We start from the raw sequence: 12370 nt of genomic DNA on the forward strand, positions 1-12370 counted from the left end.
TTTCCGTTGAGGAGCGTTTTTGCTATTCGGGGTCTTTTATTGTCCCATATGAATTTTTGGATTGCCTCTTCTATTTCCTTGAAGAATGAGGGTGGAATTTTGATAGGTATCACGTTGAATTTGTAGATAGCCTTGGGAAGTATTGCAATTTTCACGATGTTAATCTTTCCAATCCAGGAGCATGGGAGGTTTTGCCATTTTCTAAGTTCTGTTTTGATTTCCTTTTTCAAGATTTTAAAGTTTTCATCATAGAGGTCCTTCACTTCTTTGGTTAAGTTAATTCCTAGGTATTTTATTTTTTGTGGGGCTATTACAAATGGAGTTGCTTTCCTAATTTCAGCCACACTTTTCTCATTGTTGGCATACAGAAAAGCCATTGATTTTGGGGGGTTAATATTATACCCTTCTTTTTGCCAAAGTTTTGAATCAGCTTGAGTAATTTGGGAGTGGAGTCTATGGGAATCTTTAAATATAAGATCATGTCATCTGCAAAGATGGAGAGTTTTATTTCTTCTTTCCCTATTTGGATCCCCTTTATGTCTGCATCTTGTCTTATTGCGGTAGCTAGGCATTCTAATACTAGATTGAAGAGAAGTGGAGAGAGTGGACATCCTTAACTTGTTCCTCAGTTAAGAGGAAATGGTTTAGTTTTTCACCATTAAGTATAATTCTTTCTGTCTACTGGATTGGGGTTTATCTTGTTGCTCTTTTTCAAGGAGGTTTAGATGTGTCATTAAATTGTTGGTTTCAGATCTCTCCAATTTGTTGATGTAGGAGCTCAGAGGTATAAACTTGCCTCTGAGTAATGCCTTTGCTGTGTCCCAGAGGAGCTGGTAATTTGTGTGCTCATTTTTGTTGAATAGCATGAACATTTGAATTTCCTTTCTAATCTTTTCCATGACCCACTTTTTGTGATTCAGCAGTGTGTTGTTCAGCCTCCATGTGTTACCGGACTTTCTTTGGTTGCTTTTGGTGTTGAGTTCTAATTTTATTCCGTTTTGGGCCCAGAGAATGCAAGGGATAACTTCAATGTTTCTGAATTTGGACAAGTTTGCTTTGTGGCTGAAAATGTGGTCTATTTTAGAAAATATTCCATGTGCTGCTGAGAAAACTTGTCTTTTGATGCTGTTGGGTGAAATGTTCGGTAGATGTCTGTTAAATCTAGTTGATCTATGCAGCTGTTTAGATCTGCGGTTTCTATGTTGAGTTTTTGCGGAGTTGGTCTATATAGTGGGGAGAATGTTGTGTTAAAATCCCCAACAATAAATGTCACTGTAAGTATGTGAGATATGAGGGAAAGTAGTGTTTCTTGGATAAATTTGGGTTCTCCATTGCTTGGCGAATAGATATTTAGAATTGTAATATCCTCCTGAAAGAGCGATCCATTAATTAGTATGTAGCGACCTTCTTTATCTCTTCTCATGAATTTTAATTTGAAGTCTATTTTATCTGATATTAGGATTGCATCTCTCGCCTGTTTATGGGGGCCGTTTGCTTGGTAGATTTTGTTCCAGCCTTTAATATTTAAAATGTGTTTGTTTTTACAGGCAAGATGTGACTCCTGACAGCAGCAGATTGAAGGATCTTGTTTTTTAAACCAACTAGACAGTCTATTTCGCTTAATTGGAAAGTTATATCCGTTAACGTTAATAGATAGGACTGAGAGGTATTTGGGAGTTCCTGCCATGTTATCCACTTTCTTGGGGGATGCGAAAACTGGGTTCTTCCTATGGTTCTTGGATTCTCAGTTTGGGTGCAGGTTCTTGGCCTTTATTATGGTCTTGTTGGTTTTCTATGTGTAGGACATCTTTAAGAATCTTTTGTAGGGCTGGTTTGGTGGAGATGTATTGTTTCAATTTTTCTTTGCGATGGAAGGTTTTTATATGGCCTTCAGTTATGAAGGAGAGTTTAGCTGGGTACAGTATTCTTGGTTGATAGTTGTTTGCTTTTAGGGCATGGCATACATCATTCCAGGCTCTTCTTGCTTTGATTGTCTCTGCTGAGAAATCTGAGGTGATTTTAATTGGTTTCCCTTTATCAGTGATTAATCTTTTCTCTTTGACAGCTTTAAGGATCCTTTCCTTGGTCTGAGTTGATCCTGTGTGGATTATAATGTGACGGTGGGATGTCCTATTCTGGTCTGGTCTATTTGGGGTTCTAAAAGTTTCTTGTATCTGAATAGGCCTATCTTTTTGCATGTTTGGGAAGTTCTCTGCTAGGATCCTGTTAAACAAATTTCCTAGACCATTAACTTCTGTTTCTAGGTGCACTTCTACTCCCATTATCCTTAGATTAGGCCTTCTCATGGTGTCTTCCAAATGTTGGATAGATCTATCATATATCTTGGATTTGTCTTGGATGGTTGTATGTTCTTTCTCTATAATATCTAGGCTGTCTTCAATCCCTGAGACTTGATCTTCTGCATAGTCTAACCTGCTGTCAAGACTTTTGCATCTTTTTTCTTTGCCTTTTCTCCCCCTGCCCTGAAGGGTTGAAGTATGTTTTGGGATGGAAGGAAATGAGGTACTTGGACTCAATTTGAAATTAAGTCCTAGGAGTTTGATCTCAGTAGGTGGGGCCTGGGCCTCTGGGATGCTGGGGGGGAGGGGTGGCCTTCCCTCCTCTGCTCCCTGAGCAGGAGTGAGGACGTCAGGCTTCTACTCATGCCGAGTCTTGTTTCCTGGGTCGTCTCTGGTCTGTGAACTGCAGGATGAAGATGTCTGCTCCTTGTCGGTTGCTGGTTTTGAGTAGAATCCACTCGCCCGCTGTGTCTGGCTCCTTTGTCCCGGACTCTCTGTGGCTCAGGTATGGCGCCTGAGGTCACAGCTGCCACCGCTGTCACTGCTGCAGCAGCTGCTGGCAAGAGCTCAGATCTGTCTCCTTACCTGGATTTTCCCTCTCTGGCCTGACTCTCTGTCCTGTGATGGCACACTTGGTGTGATTCTCTGGCTTAGGACTGTTCACTGGAACTCTAAAACTGCTTTCTATGCGATAGCTTGTTTAGACTCCAGCTTCTCCTCCATCTTCCCAGGTCTGACTTTCTTATCTTCAAGTACAGTGATCTTCTCCTTCATCCACATTGCTGCAGATTTACCCAGATCCTGAGTTCAAATTTAAAGCCTGGAAGATTAAACATCACGAATTGCAAGCCAGGGAGCTAAATTTTTTATTTTCCTTTTCTCAGTATGGGCTTGAATTCAGATTGTGGCAACTCTGCCTCAACTTGGATTACCCTAGGCTTGGGTGCAGCCACTAGACCTACAGCTGCTTCTGGGATCCTAGACCCTCAGGTCTTTCAGGGAAAGCAATGCACAGAAATAATGTGGCCTTTTTATATTTTCTTCCTTTGCATGGTGACCCTCATGGGTCTGAATGACACTGTTGCAAAGGGTAATTCACCTTGCATTGCTGAAGGCTGCCAGACTATCTGGGAAGCCATAGGCCCACGTGGCAACATAGGCCCTGATTTCGAATCCCCCTCCTAACACCAACAATGGCAGGAGATACTAAGAAAATTGTTCCCAACCATAAGAAGAACAATAGAATGTTATCAATGTCAATGTTCAATGAGTTGATCATGAATGATGCTACTATAAATTTAGGCAGCATCATTTCAGGAGGCTTATTGATTTTTATTTAATATTTGTGAAGCATAAAAAGAATATTATTACCTACAGGAATGCAATAATTTCAGGACACTGATTGATTTCATTAATAGTATAAGGATGAAAACAATAACATTAATTACATGGACGCATGATTAAATACCTAGGAATTGGTAGGAATGTAGTCTATATAACTGAATAATATATAGACATCTTTAACACTCTATATAAATACATATTTATTAGCGTACTTCCATCTGCATGTCAATCTGTTCTTATTTTGCTCACACCTGGGGCTTGATCTCAGGTCCTGGGAATAGCCTTTCAGCTCAATTTGCCCCAGGATGGCGTGCTGACACTCACCCATTCATGAATTGGGCCTTGTAGGCTTGTAGGCCGTGAGTTCAGTTGCCAGCACTCCCCAAAAATGAATTGTGGAGTAAGAAGTTGATGGTGACACATGTTTCCTTTTCTGTGAAAGTCCTTAGTGTCAGGTATGAAGTGGAATACATATGCAGACCTATATCTTATATAATCAATGTTTTATTTGCCATAATAGTCAAAATAAATGGTCAATACATGAATAAAACAAACAAATAAAATAACTGCACTGAATGCAATATGGAGTCAACATATGTATGTAAATATGAATCATATATGTAAATTGTACATGAATATGATGTTTTCTAGTGGTGGGGATCTATTTCAGGCCTAAAGATCAGACTTGAATTTCTTGACTTCAAGGAGGCCAGCTTCCCCTTCCCACACAGTGCAACAGTTACCAAGATCATAGGTTCCAATCCCAGTCCTGAGTAATTCATAGGTATTTCATTATGTCTCCATTTTATGAATGTGATTGTTTAAATGCTGCATAAAGCATTAACGAACATCGATCAGTGTCCTATAAAATAATTCTATATAATTTTATCCTAGAATCATTCAAGAACTGCTCTTTCAATCATGACATACATCATATTCCATTGGTAATCATATGGACAGGAATAAGTTTCTTAGGATCTCCTTCCATTTTGAGGTGGCTGGACCAGGATTCCAACTGTGGGCTATAGCTCCTACCACTTAAACCCGAGGATAGGGAACTCATCAGTCTGTCCAAGAACACCATTAAGACCAATGATTAGGCAGGCACCAGTAGACCTCAACAGTCTTCCTTGATATTTACAAGGCTGTGATGGGAGGATCATGGTCACCCTAGGCAGGAAAGTCCAACTTCAGTGCCAACAAAGCCAGAATCCCTGTGGCTCCAGTGTGGAAGGCCAGCCTTGAGCAAAAGCAGCTCACAGACTGTGCCTATATCTTCAGTTTACGGTCTGGGACTGGAAACAAACAGCCATACACAATGATCTGTGTAGCCATGCGGCTAAAGCAGGTCACCCTCTTGTCTCCAACTGAATTGGACATTGTTCCCTGGGAAAAGGGCTGGGGGAGCTGCTTGACTCTGCCCATGCTATTTGCATCTCCGGATTCTGGCCACACCCCCATTATTTCATTGTTCTTTCTGACCAATGAGATACAAGAATGGTGGCCACGCCCACATTCCATGCTGCCTGGTAGCACCAGGATTCCCTCTGTTAGTTTACACCACTACCAGCAGTTGAGGAAGGTATAGATGGCTGAGTGGTGAGAAGAGACTCAAGGCCACTGGAATATAGAAGGAAATTGAGATGCCTTCCTAGTCCCCAGCCCCCTCCCCGCCTTCCCAAGGTTCAGAATTTCAAACATCAGGCAATGGCACCCAGCCAGGCTGTGTAAAGCCCCAACCTGGTCCCTGGCCTTGGTTCTCTGAGGCCATGTGTCTGCAATGCCACTGCCATTCCTGCTCGCCCCACCTGGAGCAGCCTCAAGCAACTTCTCCCAGGAGCACAAGTGAGTGGCTGCCCCAAAACCACCCCTACCCCAGGTCAGACACCCCTCTGAGGGCACCAAGACCCTCTACTTGTTTCCTGTCCCTGGCTCTGAGGAGCCACCTTTCTGTTTTGGGCATTTCTGAAACAGAGCCTCTATATGCTCTGGCTGGGCTGGATTGATGTCCTCCTATCTGTGACAGGTATGCTCCACCAGGCCTGGTCATCTGTAGTTGGGGTGGTAGACATGTAGCAACATGCACAGTCATCGAATTAGATGGATTATCTCAAACATTTAGTCCACAGCAGCCGATTCTTTTTTTTTAATTGTGAAAATACTGTCCAGAGCGGTTAAAATTACATGGGCAAGATATGAGTACATATCTTATCAAGCATTGTAGCCTCCTCCTTTGTTTCCCCTACCCATCCCATCCTCCCCCCACCCCCCTCCCCGACCCTCCCCCTCCCCCTACCAGAGTTGTCAAGTTCATTTTCGACCTACCACTTCTACGTCTCATTGTTGCAATGGGTCCAACTTTAATCCCTATTTCAACGATTTGTTTTTTCCCTTCCCCTCCATAAATTATAACAACATCAAATACAGTGAAAGCAGGGAATATACCGTGGGGGAGGGACATAAAAAGCAACAAAGAAATAATGTTATGAATGTACTAGTAACAATAGTATGAAAGAAAAAAAATTGAATAGATATCATAGGGTTCTTTCACTAACATGAATTTATCTGAACTTTTATGCTTGACTCAGATATATACTATTTATTGCAAATAAGGGAAAACATGGGACCTATGTTTCTTTGGTTCTGGCTTACTTCACTTAATATAATTTTTTTCCAAGTCTTTCCATTTCCTAACAAATAGAGCAATGTCATTCATTGTGATGGAGGCATACAATTCCATTGTGTATATATAACCCATTTTCTTGATCCATTCATCTACCGAAGGGCATCTGGGTTGCTTCCATATCTTAGCTATGGTAAAAAAGGCTGCAATAAACATAGTTGTGCTGGTAGCTTTATTGTGGTTTTCTTTGTAAACATTAGGGTAAGTGCCCACAAGTGGGATTGCTGGATCATAGGGGAGCTCTATGTTGAGTGCTTTGAGGAACCTCCATACAGCTTTCGAAAGTGGTTGAACAAATTTACACTCCCACCAACAATGCAGTAAGGTTCCCTTCTGTCCACATCCCCTCCAGAAGCTGTTATCAGTGTTCTTCATTATAGCCATTCTAACTGGGCTGAGGTGGTATCTCGATGTTGTTTTGATTTGCATTTCTTTTATGGCTAGAGAGGTTGAGCATTTCTTCATTTGTCTATTGGCCATCCTTCTTTCCTCTTCAGAGAAGTTTCTCTTTAAGGCTTTAGCCTTATTTATTGGGCAGTTGTTTCTTTGAAGATTTGTTGTTGGGGGATTTAATTTTTTGAGTTCCAAGTATATTTTAGATATGAAACCCTTGTCCCTAGTATGGCTAGTGAAGATTTTCTCCCAATCCGTGGGCTTTCTATTGATCTTGCAAGCTATGTCCTTTGCCATGCAGAAGCTCGGCAACTTCGTGCAATCCCATTTGTCCAACCTTTCTTTGATTTCTTTTGTTTCTGGGTCTCTATTAAAAAAAATTCAACCTGTGCCAAGGAGACCTAGGATTTCTCCTATTCCATGCTGCAATGTTTTCAAAGTGTCTGCTTTGACTCCGAGGTCTTTGATCCATTTGGAGTTGATTCTGGTGCAGGGTGATATATAAGGATCTAGCTTTAGTTTTCTACAAGTAGTTAACCAATTTTGCCAGCACCCTTTACTGAAGAGGCTGTCTTTCTTCCATTCTATTATTTTAGCTCCCTTATCGAAGAGTAGTTGGCTATATGTCTGTAGGTTCATTTCTGAGTTTTCAATTCTATTCCATTGGTCCTGAGATCTGTTCTTATGCCAGTACCAAGCTGTTTTGATTACAATTGCTTTGTAGTAGAGTTTGAAATTTGGTATGATATTCCTCCAGCACAGTTTTTTTCTGTTGAGGATCGTTTTGCTATTCGGGGTCTTTTATTGTCCTCTATGAATTATTGGATTGCCTCTTCTATTTCCTTGAAGAATGAGGTTGGAATATTTATAGGTATCGCACTGAATTTGTAGAGAGCCTTGGAAAGGATTGCAAGTTTCACGATGTTAATCTTTCCAATCCATAAGCATGGGAGTTTTTTGCCACTTTCTAAGATCTCTTTTGATTTCCTTTTTCAGGTTTTTAAAGTTTTCATCATAGAGTTCCTTCACTTCTTTGGTTAAGGTAATTCGTAGGTATTTTATTTTTTGTGGGGCTATTACGAATGGAGATGCTTTCCTAATTTCAGCCACACTTTTCTCATTGTTGGTATACAGAAAAGCCATTGATTTTGGGGGGTTAATTTTATACCCTGCTACTTTGCCAAAGTTTTGAATCAGCCTGAGTGATTTGGGAGTGGAGTCTATGGGATTCTTTAAATACAAGATCATGACATCTGCAAAGACGGAGAGTTTTACTTCTTCTTTCCCTATTTGGATCCCCTTTAGGTTTGCATCTTGTCTTATTCCTGTAGCTAGGCATTCTAATACTAGATTGAAGAGAAATGGAGAGAGTGGACATTTTTGTCTCGTTCCTGAGTTAAGAGGAAATGGCTTTAGTTTTTCACCATTAAGTATAATGCTGGCTGTAGGTTTGTCATGTATAGTCTTTATTGTATTGAGGAAAGTTCCATGGATTCCTAATTTTTCCAGAACCATCATCATAAAGGGGCGTTGGATCTTGTCAAATGCTTTTTCTGCATCTATTGAGATAACCAGGTGGTTCTTATCTTTGCTCCTGTTGATGTGATGAATTATATTAATTGATTTGCGTATATTGACCCAGCTTTGCATCTCTGAAATGAATCCTGTTTGATCATGGTGTAGAATTTTTTGGATGAATTGTTGAAGTTGATTGACCAAAATTTTGTTGAGAAGTTTTGCATCAATGTTCATCAAATAAATGGGTCTATAGTTATCTTTCTGTGATGTGTCCCTGCCTGGTTTGGGCATGAGAGTTATTATGGCTTCATAGAATGAGTTCAGTAGTGAACTTTCTCTTTCAATTTCATTGAAGATTTGGAGGAGTATTGGTGTGAGCTGTGTTTTCAAGGGCTTATAAAATTATGCTGTAAAGCCATCTGGTCCTGGGATTTTCTTAGATGGGAGGTGTGTTATTGATGTTTCTATTTCAATGCTTGATATGGGCCTGTTAAGATGGTATAACTCATCTTGGTTTAGTTTTGGGATGTCAATATTTGCTAGAAAAAGGTCCATTTCTGCCAAGTTCTCAAAATTATTAGCATAAAGTTTTGAGAAGTATTCCCTTGTAATGTTCTGAATCTTGGTTCTTTCTGTGGTGATATTTCCATTCTCCTCTCTGAGTTTATTTATTTGGGTGTTTTCTCTTCTTTTTCTGATAAGATTTGCTAAGAGTCTGTCAATTTTGTTAGTTTTTTGGAAGTAACAAATCTTTGTTTTGTTGATTCTTTCTATGATTTTTTTGGATTCTAATTCATTTAATTATGATTTAATTTTAATTATTTCTTACCATCTACTGGATTGGGGATCATCTTGCTGCTCTTTTTCAAGGAGACTCAGATGTCTCATTAAATGGTTGGTTTCAGATCACTCCAATTTGTTGATGTATGAACTCAGAGCTATAAACTTTCCTGTGAGTACTGCCTTTGCTGTGTCCCAAAGGAGCTGGTAATTTGTGTGTTCATCAACATTTGAATTTCTTTTCTAATCTCTTCCATGACCCACTCGTGATTCAGCAGTGTGTTGTTCCAGTGTGTTACAGGATTTTCTCAGGTGGCTTTTCCTGTTGAGTTTTAATTTCTTTTCCCTTGTGGCCTGAGAGAATGCAAGGTATTACTTCAATGTTTCTGAAAAGAGATAAAAAAGTACACACATATACCCCAAAAATAAAAATTATGAGAGGAAGAAAAAAATTAATGGAAAAAAATTAAAGTTAAAAATTAAAAAAAAAAAACTTTTAGAAAAAAAGTTATAAAAGGTACAAGAAAAGAGTTCTTTGATTTTTTTGTGGGGGATGGGAAGATCCTGTATCTCCCTTGTGTTCTTAACCTGTCTCTTGTTGGAGGCTCTGGTCTACTTGTGTTTGATTTTCCTGTGGCTTGAATGTTTTCTTAAGTCAGTTTGAGCAGGCAGAAAAATCACAGCAGACGATTCTTGACCACAGGTGAAGCTCTGGGTAGGTTCGTAACAATCAGACCTCATTCTCCTCACAGGACAGTTGTGAGGAAACAAGGGATTTATACAGAGGGATCTCTGGAGCATGGCTAGGAACAGAGGGAGCAGTCTTCAGATAAGGTTCTCGTCAATTCTGTGAGGAAATGACAGGAAGATAGCCAGAAAGGGCTCAGGCGGGGCCTGTTATTAATTGTGCAACAGATGTGGGATTATGAAACAAAACATGGCTCTCTCTCATCATTACCCTATCCCCATGAGGAAGAGGCTCCTTCACTGTGTTGAGTTTTGCAGCTGGAGATACCAAGGCAGAGAGAATCCAGGTGACCTACTTATGACTTCAACTTCACAAGAAGCTCTTCCTGACTTTGCTACCATGCTCCCTAGGACAGTGGGTGCTATTCAGTCTGCTTCTTGTGGTAGGAAGTCCACTTCTTGTCAGTCGTGGGGCTAGAACTCTAGGCATGGGCGATGGTCCCAAGAGCCTCAGCAAAAGGCTAGTGTTCTACCACTTGAACCCACAGCACTACTTCTGATTTTCTGGTGGTTCTTTGGAGATAAGAGTCTCACAGACGTTCCTGCCTGGGCTGGTTATGAACCATGATCCTCATACCTGTGTAGTTAGGATTAGAATTCTGAGCCACTGACACCAGACTTAATTGTAATTCTGACTTATTTTCTATCTCTCTTTCACAAGAACTGGTCGAATGGGTTCTGGAGGAGGGGCCCCGGCATCCCCATGTGACTGGAACCCAAGGTTGGCCCTCTCATTCTGGAGGTTGGCTGTGGGTCAGGAGCTGTCTCCTCAGCTTGTTGAAACAGCTCCATGAGGTAAGCCCTTCTGTTCCCTGGCTAGACCATAACAGTTATTCATTGTCCATCCAGCCTTACTAGACTTATTGTATTGTATTGTTTTCTACATCATTTTCTAGCACCTGGCCAAAATTATGATACATAGTTACAGAATGAAAATGTAATGCCATCTTAAGAAAGTTATTTAGGGCTCTGGGAATGTGGCTTCATGGTACCGTGATTGCCTAGCATCCATGAAACCCTGGGTTCAATTCCTTAGTAACACACACACACACACACACACACAAAACCACTGGAAGTGGTGCTGTGCCTCAAATAATAGAGAGCTAGCATTGAGCAAGAAAAAAAAAACTCAGGAAAATTCCCTACCCCTGAGTTTATGCCCCTCGACTGGCAAAAAGAACAAAAACAAATCAAATGAAAACAAAACAAAAATATTCAGTTAGTAAATGCAAAATAAATAACCCACACTTGGAATATATAATTGCTCCTTCCATACTGACACCTGACAACAGTTCCTAATTCATGTACTTTACTTATATGAGTATACTGTGTTGAAAAAAGTCTCGTTCATTAAGTCACAGCAATTAATTCCAGGGATGTGCTTAGATATCAGGTAAAGTTTAATTCTGGAAATTCAACCATTCCAGGATTTGTGTCATCACTGCTAATCACAAAGAGAATGGTAGGCTATGTGTTATTTTGAAATCTTTTTGGTCAGTTATGGCACCAAAAATGCAGAGGCTAATTAATAGTTGTGAAAGAAAATAAGGAATAACTCCAGATAGAAGGAATAAATGATAGTAATTAAGGTATACCAGAAACTGTTCTTGAGAACCATTTTTGGTTATTGTAGAACTAGCTGTCAGCTAGGCTTTTCCTCATTGCCTTTAGCATTCTAAATCTCTTAGGCTAGCTCTTAATCTCTGTGTGATAAATGTATCTCCTTCTATGCTATTCTTTCATGCCTTATCTCCTTTGCTTTCTAAAAATCTTATTCTTTCTATATTTCCCTATGAACATTTCCTGATACTAAATACACCTATACAGATGGCAGAGGATGCTAATGTAAGGGTCCCATAGCTCATCAGTCATTAATGTAACAAAATGGAAAGGAGGACATATTTATTGCTACTTCAATTTTTCTGAAATGCTGCAATATCATGTGGTTAAAATTTCCATTCTTTGTCTACACAGTGTCATTCAGTGCACATAAATGCAAATATGAGCCAGGTGCTGGTGGTTAACTCCTGTAATCCTAGATACTCAGGAGGTTGAGACCAGAGGATTGTGGTTCAAAGCCAGCCTGGTCAGGAAAGTCCATGAGACCCTAACCTTCAATTAACCACCAGAAACCCGGAGGTAGTGCTCTAGCTTAGCACCCAGGATCAGAGTTCAAGCCCCACAACCAACAAAAAAGGTGAAATATGACTTTAAGTTTCCCCAAAAGGAATGACAAGTTCAATAATCTTCCCAAACAAAAAAATTCCAAAATGATTCAGTGCACCTACTTTTGCTGAGTTATGTTATGGATTCTTCTCTGGACATATGTTCTAAAAACAAATCATTTAACTAGGGATACAGGTGGACCCATTTCAACAATGAGATGTACAAGTCGTTATGTCGAAAAACGAACTTTACAACTGTGGTGGGGGGGAGGATCGGGTATGGGGAGGGGGGAATATGGGAAGGGATGGGAAGGGGAAACAAAGAGGAGGCAACAATGATTGATAAGAAATGTACTGTTATCTTGCCCATGTAATTGTAAATCCTCTGTACAGTATGCTCACAATAATAAAGAAAGAAAAAAATTTGTAAAATATTAGCT

The sequence above is a fragment of the Dipodomys spectabilis genome, unplaced genomic scaffold (assembly GCF_019054845.1).
Source record: "Dipodomys spectabilis isolate Male_0828 unplaced genomic scaffold, ASM1905484v1 ptg000040l, whole genome shotgun sequence".
Taxonomy (NCBI): domain Eukaryota; kingdom Metazoa; phylum Chordata; class Mammalia; order Rodentia; family Heteromyidae; genus Dipodomys; species Dipodomys spectabilis.